Raw genomic sequence first — 12,302 nt, 5'->3', positions numbered from 1 at the left:
GGTTGAGAAATTTAAAGATTGTTCTCACACAAGAAAAACTTTCCTACATTCTTGAAACCCCTGACCTAGGGTCAGCAGGATAAGATGCAACTGAGGAGGAATTGGCCACATATCGTATGTGAAAAAATGACAGTTTGACTGTCAAATGTATCATGCTTGCTTCTATGAATAATGAATTGCAGAGGCAGCATGATAGCATGGATACTCACTCCATACTCCTTAACTTAAAGGAGCTATATGGTGAGCAGAGCAGAACTGCTAGATATGAGATATCTAAACAGTTATTCCGTGCTAGAATGATCGAGGGATCGTCTGTGCAAGACCACTGTTTAAAGGTTATAGACTTAATTACTCAATTAAGTCAACTTGGTTTTGCTATGGACAATGAGCTCAGTCAGGATTTGATCCTGCAATCACTACCCAACTCATTCTCGCAGTTTGTCGTGAATTATCACATGAACAAACTGATGCAAAAATAAAATTGTTCTCCCAAGTGCAGGAGAATCGCACAAGTAGTAAAATCTCGGGAGTCCGAGGTCGAATCCTCAGGGAACGAAATATATATTAGATTATTTAATATAATTTTAGATTAATTAATTCAATAAATTCGTGGATTAAGATGATGTTTTGATTTTCAGAAATTAAAAACAAAGATGATATGCAACTAAACAAAGTTCAATGAAATAAATATGGTAGGGATCTGGAATCCCCCTTGATGATATTGCATCCAAGGAATAAACTTTATGATTTTTGATTAAAAATGAATGGTAGGATAGATCTAATCATGGTATATATTTCATGAACATATGAACTCAATTTCTAAGCATTCATCGTGCTTTCTACGTCTACGATGAATCAAATACTAAAGCAATCCATATATCAATAATCATAATCCATTAAAGAGCTATCTACGAAATAACTATGCATGGATCAAAAACATATCAATAAATATGATTCATTGAAGGCAAAAGTTTAGAGTTTACTTCAAAGAGCAATACATCAAAGGTTCCTCCATCTCCCTCCCTAAGAAATTAGCCACTCAATTCAAACATTAGTCCCTCTTTTCTCCTTTTTTTTTTCTATTCTTTTCGGAAACAGGGGCTCCCCTGTTCCCTTTCTTTTTCTTTTGAATAACAGGGGCTCCTCTGTTTCTTCTTTGAATGGGGACTCCGGCCCTTGGTTCACCGAATGGGGGATATATATAACAACTCCCCCTCCCAACCGAGAGAGGTGTCAAGCTGGCCTTCGATCCCTTCTTCACATGCGGTGGAGATGAGCTGACCCGATGAATCTGGGGCGTGGATCGCGGGGTCATGGTTGCTGGGATTCGGATGCTGGCTGGCCGTGAACGTGGCTGCAGGGAAGCTTCACAGAAGCCGGGATCTTCGGTAAGGGAGGTTGGGTGGTCGTTCGAAGCATACATCCCGGCTGGCCGCGGGATCTCCGGACGCGTGAAGGAAGCTGATCACGGATCCTGGCTGGGATGCAAAGTCGAATTCATGAGATGAACGGGATGAGCGGATCACACGCGCTGGGACATGGTGGATGGCTCGCGGAAGAAGCGGACGGAAGCTGGATCTTTGCTGGGATGAGGTGTGCGCTTGTGAGGAGGATGAACCGTGGACGGCTGGCTTGCAGACGCGGCAAAGATCCGATCGCGAATGGAAGGAGGTTTGGAGCTGGGATGCGTGGCTGAGATCACGGACGCGGGATGTCTGGGAGAGGCTGGATCGCGGTGGATTTTGCTCGCGGGATGATGGGAGCTGATCACACGCGGACGAGGTCTGAGAAGGTTGATGTGGCTGGAACTCGGGAGAGCTGGCTCACGGACTCGGTGATGTTTGGACCCAATGCGCATCTTAGCTTTGATTTATAATAATCACCTGCACCCCACAAAAATATAATATTAATGCAGCACTTTTATCATTATTTGTTAGCAATAATACTAATTTAAGTGATGTATAGATCGCACTTTTGTGCTCTCATCACACCCCCCAACTAGCTTATTGCTAGTCTCTAGCAATTAACAAGCAATTGATAAAATGAGAGTACAAAAAGTGTTGGTTGGTCCTTTGATGTTTTATTAGAACTAATTGCATAAAATTAAGATAAGTACTCACTTTCGTAGGAATCACGATTGCACTTAGCACGTGCAACAAGCCGTTAAACCCCTAGGTTACCCTAGTGGACGAGTGTTGTCTCGTGAGGGTTTTCAGGGATGTTACCCACAAACATCATGAATTATATGACATGAGATTCTAATAAAAATAAACCCTAAGCTAATACACATGTAATTAATTGACAAATATTTTCAAGTATGGCAACTGTCAAAGCAAGGAATATAAAAGTGTAGTGTGCATCAAATCATATGACTTTCTCAGAGTACTAATACCTCCACCACAACAGAGCACCGCCTGAGTTTTAGGTGCACTACTCAAGTCCACAAATGTTTTCTACACTTTATTAGAACCTGATCCATCAAATTTTCAGAATATCACTTGTTGTCTAAATTTGTCAAGAATGGTTCGCATATAAAGAAAGAGCTATCAATCCCAACTAAACAACCCGGGTACACAGAGGTCCAATACAATGGAGTCAAACCAGCCATTACCACATGTCACTAGGTTCAATCCAACCAACCCTATTCATGCTTATTTTTATTTTTATTTTTAAACACATATGAAGATTACAATAGTCCAACCCCATTAGGCTCTAGTAAGATCTATATAGCGAGCTTTCAGCCAATGACCCCCGATCCAGTTGGCTCAAGACATTAGGTGAAACACCCCTCGGGCTTAATTACTCGAATCAGACTACGCCACGAGGCCAGACTTGTCATCATAAGGTTTTTTTTTTTTGTGCAAGAAAAGAGAAGATAGACTGAACCATATATATATTTTTTTATTATATATGTGACTGCATCGTGACTATAGGTCAACCAAGGTTGGATCATAAGGCACCTAAGTAATCTAACTGGGATATTCAACCTCTATCTTTATGTGAAAACCAAATCTTGAACCTTATGGTACGAACAAGGATACTCATACTTCTTTTACGGATAAGGCTAACAAAAATGCAGTTAACAAATGTGAACTCCTGAGGCTTTCCTATTATCATTAAGTACACGTGTGGGGATCTAATAATAGGTCACTGATCAGTCATAGTATGCATGTATTCCTTGCATTAATAGTTGCACAAACTCAATATGAAAATACATGTGCATTTGCTCAGAAAAGAAAGTAATAGAATAAATCAAATGCAAAAACAAGTTTTTTTTTTTTTTTTTTTGATCAAAATATTTTCCTCCCCCCAACTTAAACATTGCATTGTCCTCAATGTAAAAAAAATGCAAGAAAACTATATATGAGAGACAATAGAGAAAATAATAGAGAGAAGAAGAATACCTTGAGCTGTTGATTTCCAGAAAAGAAGACCTACAAAATAAGAAGAAAACTAGAAATAAAAGAAAAAAATAATAATTCTAACTAATATACACATACCTTGGCCTTCATGTTCAGTCATAAGAAGGCTCCCCCAAGGAAAAGGAGTCCTCTTCATCTGCAAAATTTTCAAGAAAAGGTTTTAATCTGTGTCCATTAACCTTAAAAATTTTGCCATCCTGTGGATTCTCAATTTCAATTGCCCCGTGTGGAAAAACAGTTTTTACAATGAAAGGACCTGTCCATCTTGATCGTAACTTTCCAGGAAACAGATGTAAGCGAGAGTCATACAAAAGAACTTTTTGTGCAGGTTCAAAAGATTTTCTTAGAATTGATTTATCATGCCTAATTTTCATTCGTTCTTTACAAAGTCTAGCATTGTCATACGCATCCCGACGAATTTCATTCAACTCACTTAATTGTAATTTTCGAGCTAAACCAGCATCGGACAATTCAAAATTTAATTTTCTAATGGCCCAATATGATTTATGCTCTATTTCAACAGGTAGATGACATGCTTTTCCATAGACTAGCCGATACGGGGACATACCAAGAATAGTTTTATAAGCAGTACGGTAAGCCCACAATGCGTCAGAAAGTTTTAAAGGCCAGTCTTTGCGTAATGGATTCACCGTTTTCTCTAAAATTCGTTTAATTTCCCGATTGGCTAACTCTACTTGGCCACTAGTCTGCGGGTGATAAGGAGTTGCAATTCTATGAGTGATACCGTACTTTTGCAATAGGATCTCAAAAGGCTTATTACAGAAATGTTTTCCCCCATCACTAATTATAACCTTGGGCATTCCAAATCGTGAAAAAATATTTTCTTTTAGAAATTTCAAAACAGGTTTGTGATCATTAATTCTACAGGCAACAGCTTCTACCCATTTTGACACATACTCAACACCAACTAAAATATACTCATGGCCAAAAGATGGTGGAAACGGACCCATGAAATCAATACCCCACATGTCAAAAATTTCAATAGCAGTAATGGGCTGAAGAGGCATCATTTGCCTACGAGTTAGACTTCCAACACGTTGACATGGGTCACATGTCCTACAGAACTCGTGGGCATCTTTAAATAGTGTAGGCCAATAAAAACCACATTGCAACACCTTAGCTGCCGTTTTCTTAGATGCAAAGTGTCCTCCGCAAGCATTGGCGTGACAAAAAGAGAGTACACTTTGTATCTCATGATCCGGAATACATCTTCTAAAGATTTGATCATTGCAATACTTGAACAAATAGGGGGCATCATAATAATAACTTCTTACTTCACGTAAAAAATTATTCTTATCATTCGATCCCCAATGCTCCGGCATCCGGTTCGTGACAAGAAAGTTTACAATATCAGCAAACCATGGCATAGTAGAAAGTGCAAACAATTGCTCTTCAGGGAACGAGTCCTTGATGGGCAACTGTGGCACCGAATCATTAAAAACTAGCCGTGATAAATGGTCAGCAACTACATTTTCTACTCCCTTTTTATCTTTGATAGTGATGTCAAATTCTTGGAGTAAAAGTATCCATCGTATTAAGCGTGGTTTGGCATCTTTCTTATCCAATAAATATTTTAGCGCTGCATGATCTGTAAAGATAACAATAGGAGCACCAAGGATATAAGAACGAAATTTGTCTAATGCAAATACTACTGCAAGCAATTCCTTCTCGGTGGTGGTGTAATTCATTTGAGCATCATTTAAGGTTTTGCTTGCATAGTAGATGACATATGGCTTATTATCCTTGCGTTGTCCTAGGACAGCTCCTATCGCATAGTCACTAGCATCGCACATGATCTCAAAAGGTAACGACCAATCAGGTGGTCGCACGATGGGTGCAGTGCTAAGCATAGCCTTCAATTTTTCGAATGCCTCTTGACATGTTTCAGTCCAATTGAACGGTGTATCAAGGGATAGGAGGTTACATAATGGTCGGGCTATGACACTAAAGTCCTTGATGAACCTCCTATAAAATCCGGCATGACCCAAAAATGATCTAACATCTCTAACTGTCTTGGGTGCAGGTAGCTTGGCGATTAAATCAATCTTAGCTCTATCAACTTCCATGCCCTTCGATGAAACAATATGTCCTAGGACAATTCCCTTTGGCACCATGAAGTGGCATTTCTCCCAATTTAGTATCAGATTCTTTTCCATGCATCGAGCTAAGACTGCTTGTAAATGTAATAAACAATCATCAAAAGAATCACCAAAAATAGAGAAATCATCCATAAACACTTCTAAAAAATTTTCGTTTATGTCTTCAAAAATACTGAGCATGCATCTTTGAAATGTTGCAGGTGCATTACATAACCCGAACGGCATCCGACGGAAAGCGAATGTACCAAAAGGACAAGTGAAAGTAGTCTTCTCTTGATCTTCTGGTGAAATCTCGATTTGGTAGTATCCAGAATAGCCATCGAGAAAACAATAAAAATTATGTCCTGCAACTCTTTCCAAAACTTGGTCTAGGAAGGGTAGGGGAAAGTGATCTTTCCTAGTGACCAAATTCAATTTGCGGTAGTCAACACACATGCGCCAACTCGTCGGGACACGAGTCGGGACTAACTCACCCTGCTCATTTTTGACTACTGTCAGACCTGCTTTTTTGGGCACGACTTGAGTTGGACTCACCCACTTGCTATCGAAAATTGGGTAAATAATACCCACGTCAAGCAACTTGAGGACTTCTGCTTTAACCACATCTCTCATCGTAGGATTCAACCTGCGTTGCATTTGCCTTGTGGTTTTGGCATTGTCCTCCAAATATATCCGGTGCGTGCAAATTAAAGGGCTAATCCCCTTCAAGTCTGCAATAGACCACCCTAAAGCTCCTCTATGATTCTTTAGAACACTAAGTAATTTTCTTTCTTGGACATGATCAAGATCAGATGAGATGATTATAGGAAAAGTGTCATCGGATCCAAGAAAGGCATACTTGAGTTCCTTCGGTAAAGGTTTCAACTCGAGCTTAGGTGCTTGTTCATGAGATGGTACTATCTTTGCTCCTCGAGATGGCAAATGTTCAAATTCCTTTATTCTCGGTCTCCACCCATTGACCATCATGACATCTGAGTTATCTAAAATAGGTGGGACCGTATCATCAGCAGTACCTTCAGAACACCAATCTATCAAACCATTGTCGGCCGATTCAGTAAATGTTTCTTTTAACAAATATTCTTCCGCAATGGTTTCAACCCATTCAACTTCTTTACTTTCTTCATGATCACTAGGTTGTTTACCTATACTAAAGACGTTCAGTTCCAAGGTCATATTTCCAAAAGAAAGTTTCATGACACCATTCCTACAATTGATCAATGCATTAGAAGTTGCAAGGAATGGGCGTCCTAAGATGACCGGAATCTGAGATGGTGAATTGGAAGCCGGATGTGTGTCCAGTACGATAAAATCAACAGGAAAATAGAACTTGTCTACTTGGACCAACACATCTTCGATAATCCCTCTAGGAACCTTCACTGACCTGTCAGCTAATTGTAAGGTCACAGTTGTTGGCTTCAACTCACCCAAACCGAGTTGCTCATATACCGTATATGGCAACAAATTCACACTCGCTCCTAAATCTAGCAATGCTCGCTCAATCCTAAAATTGCCAATGATGCACGAGATAGTTGGGCAACCTGGATCCTTATATTTAGGAAGAATGTTATGCTGTAAAATTGCACTCACATTTTCAGCCAGAAATGCCTTCTTCTTGACATTTAAACGACGCTTGACAGTGCACAAATCTTTTAAAAATTTTGCATAGGAAGGCACTTGTTTGATTGCATCAAGAAGAGGTACATTGATTTTTACTTGCTTAAAAAGCTCAAGAATTTCAGAGTTTGGTTCAAGCTTTTGCAAGGGCTTTAATCTTTGTGGAAATGGTGCAGGAAAAGGACATTCAATTTTTTCAGTAGATGTTGGTGCTTCAGTTTCTTCGTTATTCTTTTCTTTTGTCTTTAAAGGGTCAGAATCAGGTATGGCTTGAGTTTGTTCTGGGACTGGTCGGTCAATAATCTTTCCACTTCGCAATGTTATTATACTCTTTGCTTGCTCTTTATGTGAAGTTGAAGATGATGCATTGCTACCGCCGTAGACTTGAGGGTTAGGTTGTGGTTGAGCTGGTAGCTTACCCTTCTCTTGAGCACTTAAAGCAGTGGTCAGCGTTGTCAGTTGATTTCTTAATTCATCATTGATTTTAGCTTGACCTTGCATGAAAGATTGTAAAGTTTCTTCGAGACTGGGTTTTTGAGGGGGTGCATGTGCATAATGAGGGTGCGGAGGTGGAGGAGTTGGGTTATATACTTGTTGAGGTTGGTCATTCCTCCACCTGAAATTTGGATGGTTCTTCCATCCAGGGTTGTAAGTACCCGAAAAAGGATTATTGAAAGATTTTTGATAGGTATTCATAACATTGGCCTGATCGTGCAAGACTTCCTTGAATGCGGGTATTGTGGGGCAATCAGTGATGAGATGGCCAGGCATCTCGCAAATCCTACAACACTCGTTGTTATGCTCTACGGTCTTGACGGGTTCAGTCCTTCTAAGTTCAATTTCCTCTACCTTCCTAGTAAGGGCTGCCATTTTAGCTTGAATATCATCCTGAGTATTAAGGTTGTAAAGGCCCCCGTGTGGAATGCTAGTAGTCTTAGGCAAAGGTTTATTCACTCTATCCCCTGTATCCCATAATTGTGCAGTCTCTGCGAGAGAGTCTAAATAGTCCCATGCCTCATCGGGTTGCTTTTCCAGAAATAGACCATTGCACATAGTCTCTATAAATTGTTTCAACTGTGGAGACAACCCTTCGTAAAAGAAACTAATGGTTCTCCATGTTTCAAACCCATGATGAGGACAAGAGAGAAGCAAATCTTTAAATCTCTCCCAGCATTCATAAAATGTTTCATGGTCTTTTTGCTGGAAATTACTAATGTGCCTTTTCAAAAAATTAGTCCTTTGTGCGGGAAAGAATTTTTTCAAGAATTCTCTTTGCATATCCTGCCATGTTCCTAGCGATCTAGGTCTCAAGGAGTTAAGCCATGTTTTGGCTTTATCCTTTAAGGAAAAAGGAAACAAGGTCAATTTAAGGATATCTTCCGATACATTTGGCACTCTAAATGTGATGCTAATTTCCTCAAAATCCTTAAGGTGAAGATAAGGGTTCTCAGATTCTATTCCATGATACTTGGGCAGCAATTGAATTACTCCTGGTTTGATTTCAAAGTGTCCTACATTTTCAGGAATAATCATGCATGAAGGTTGACTAGTCCTAGTGGGATGTAAGTATTGTCGAAGTGTCATAACTGGGGGTCTACCTTCATCACCATGGTGACTTCCTACATCATCAGGAAAATTTGCCATCTCACAAGGTGTGAGATACTGCGAAGGAATTTCAAGGATGTGTCCTAAGGAATTGTCAAAAGGTTGTCGACTCAGACGTCCAGTGTTGTCCCTATTCCAACCTAGCATACAAAATTTCAGAGTTTATTTATTTGTTTGTTTTTTTTATTTTTTTATTTATTTATTTTTTTTAATGATTACCCTTGATCTTTTCTTAAAGTTCTTATCAATTTTCAAGTAGCAACAAGGGTTAATGAGATATGATGATAATAAAATTCTGATTCTAAACAAAAAAATTAAACACAGAAAATTCAAAGCAGACAGCAGCAAAGTTTATATTAATTTAATGGTTATAAAAGTATCAGAATATCAATCAGACCGTTCAGATGAAAGACACATGTGTCCTACAGCAGCCGACGAAATTTGAGTGCAATCAGACGGTGGATTACTCAGATATCAGAGTTTGATGCAGACTGTGCAGGAAATAAAAACAGCAGAATTTTTTTTTTGAAAGAAAAAGACTAAATAATAAGAAACTGATTAAATCTACTAAAAATTAACTCTAAAATTATACTAATAAATCAGCCGTTCCCCGGCAACGGCGCCAAAAACTTGATGCAAAAATAAAATTGTTCTCCCAAGTGCAGGAGAATCGCACAAGTAGTAAAATCTCGGGAGTCCGAGGTCGAATCCTCAGGGAACGAAATATATATTAGATTATTTAATATAATTTTAGATTAATTAATTCAATAAATTCGTGGATTAAGATGATGTTTTGATTTTCAGAAATTAAAAACAAAGATGATATGCAACTAAACAAAGTTCAATGAAATAAAGATGGTAGGGATCTGGAATCCCCCTTGATGATATTGCATCCAAGAAATAAACTCTATGATTTTTGATTAAAAATGAATGGTAGGATAGATCTAATCATGGTATATATTTCATGAACATATGAACTCAATTTCTAAGCATTCATCGTGCTTTCTACGTCTACGATGAATCAAATACTAGAGCAATCCATATATCAATAATCATAATCCATTAAAGAGCTATCTACGAAATAACTATGCATGGATCAAAAACATATCAGTAAATATGATTCATTGAAGGCAAAAGTTTAGAGTTTACTTCAAAGAGCAATACATCAAAGGTTCCTCCATCTCCCTCCCTAAGAAATTAGCCACTCAATTCAAACATTAGTCCCTCTTTTCTCTTTTTTTTTTTCTATTCTTTTCGGAAACAGGGGCTCCCATGTTCCCTTTCTTTTTCTTTTGAATAACAGGGGCTCCTCTGTTTCTTCTTTGAATGGGGACTCCGGCCCTTGGTTCACCGAATGGGGGATATATATAACAACTCCCCCCCCAACCGAGAGAGGTGTCAAGCTGGCCTTCGATCCCTTCTTCACATGCGGTGGAGATGAGCTGACCCGATGAATCTGGGGCGTGGATCGCGGGGTCATGATCGCGGGGTCATGGTTGCTGGGATTCGGATGCTGGCTGGCCGTGAACGTGGCTGCAGGGAAGCTTCACAGAAGCCGGGATCTTCGGTAAGGGAGGTTGGGTGGTCGTTCGAAGCATACATCCCGGCTGGCCGCGGGATCTCCGGACGCGTGAAGGTTCTGATCACGGATCCTGGCTGGGATGCAGAGTCGAATTCATGAGATGAACGGGATGAGCGGATCACACGCGCTGGGACATGGTGGATGGCTCGCGGAAGAAGCGGACGGAAGCTGGATCTTTGCTGGGATGAGGTGTGCGCTTGTGAGGAGGATGAACCGTGGACGGCTGGCTTGCAGACGCGGCAAAGATCCGATCGCGAACGGAAGGAGGTTTGGAGCTGGGATGCGTGGCTGAGATCACGGACGCGGGATGTCTGGGAGAGGCTGGATCGCGGTGGATTTTGCTCGCGGGATGATGGGAGCTGATCACACGCGGACGAGGTCTGAGAAGGTTGATGTGGCTGGAACTCGGGAGAGCTGGCTCACGGACTCGGTGATGTTTGGACCCAATGCGCATCTTAGCTTTGATTTATAATAATCACCTGCACCCCACAAAAATATAATATTAATGCAGCACTTTTATCATTATTTGTTAGCAATAATACTAATTTAAGTGATGTATAGATCGCACTTTTGTGCTCTCATCACAAACTGAATTTCTCCCTGCCTGAGCTTCTAAATATGCTGAAAACAGCAGAGTCTCACATCAAGAAGGACAAGGGTCCGATCCTTCTTGTTGGTGAGAGCTCAAAGAAGAAGTCGGGCAACAAGGGTTCAAAGAAAAAATTAAACCCTAAGAGTCGCATCAAAAAGATGAAGGAAAAGAAAATCTCTGGATCCGGTACCTGTTTCCACTGCGGCAAGACGGGGCATTGGAAAAGGAACTGCAAGAGCTTTCTTGCAAGTGTGAAGCCTGATGCAAGTGTTGCATCAAAAGGTATGTTTTTATTACATGCCAATATGACATTAAGTTCTTCTGATTCTAATTCATGGGTATTGGATACCGGTTGTGGTTCTCACATATGCAAATCTTTGCATGGACTGCAGAAAATTAGAAGTCTGAAGAAAGGTGACTTCGAGCTATATGGTGCTGGAGGAGAATCCATCCAGGCTGAAGCTGTTGGCACCTACATACTAGAGCTACCCTCCGGGAAGTTCTTGAAGCTAAAAGACAGTTATTTTATGCCAAAAATCATTAGAAATGTAATTTCAATTCCTTTGTTGCTTACGAAAGGTTTCGAAATAAATGGAAAGAGCAATGGTTGCTCTATTTCTTTATCTAATGAGTATTATTGTCATGGCACTATGGAAAATGGTCTTTTAGTATTATGTCTTAATAATGTTATGTTTCATATTGGCAAAGATAATAAAAGAAAAAGAGAGAATATTAATAATACCCTCCTCTGGCATTACCGATTAGGTCATATTAGTGAGACAAGGTTACACAAGTTGTATAAAGATAAATTCTTTGACCCTTATGATTTTGAATCATTAGGAACTTGTGAATCTTGTCTTATGGGTAAAATGACCAAGTCTCCATTCTCGGGACATGGAGAAAGGGCAAGTGAGTTGTTAGAACTCGTACACACTGATGTGTGCGGTCCTATATCAACTCCAGCTAGAGGTGGATACTCTTACTTCATCACATTTACTGATGACTTATCAAGGTTCGGTTTTGTATATCTAATGAAACATAAATCCGAAGCCTTTGATAAATTTAAAGAGTATCAAAGTATGGTCGAAAAACAAACTGAAAAGTGTATTAAAATCCTTCGATCTGATCGAGGAGGAGAATACCTTTCTAGTAAATTTTTAGATTATCTTAAATTAAAGGGTATACTCTCTGAATGGACACCTCCAAATACGCCACAATTAAATGGTGTAGCTGAAAGGAGAAATCATACCTTATTAGATATGGTACGGTCCATGATGTGCTTCACAAATCTTTCAATTTTCTTCTTGGGACATGCCCTAGAAACTGCTACATTAGTATTAAATAAAGTACCATCTAAGTCTGTATCT

General features: G+C 39.7%; 1 pseudogene; it reads left to right on the top strand.

The window, feature by feature from the left end:
* Positions 1-8,279: 8,279 nt before the first annotated feature.
* LOC120107878 lies at positions 8,280-8,377 on the top strand (annotated as a pseudogene).
* The last annotated feature ends 3,925 nt before the right edge of the window (positions 8,378-12,302 follow it).

Source organism: Phoenix dactylifera, unplaced genomic scaffold, assembly GCF_009389715.1.
Source record: "Phoenix dactylifera cultivar Barhee BC4 unplaced genomic scaffold, palm_55x_up_171113_PBpolish2nd_filt_p 001056F, whole genome shotgun sequence".
Classification (NCBI taxonomy): Eukaryota; Viridiplantae; Streptophyta; class Magnoliopsida; order Arecales; family Arecaceae; genus Phoenix; species Phoenix dactylifera.
This window is presented reverse-complemented; position numbering and strand designations above follow the sequence as displayed.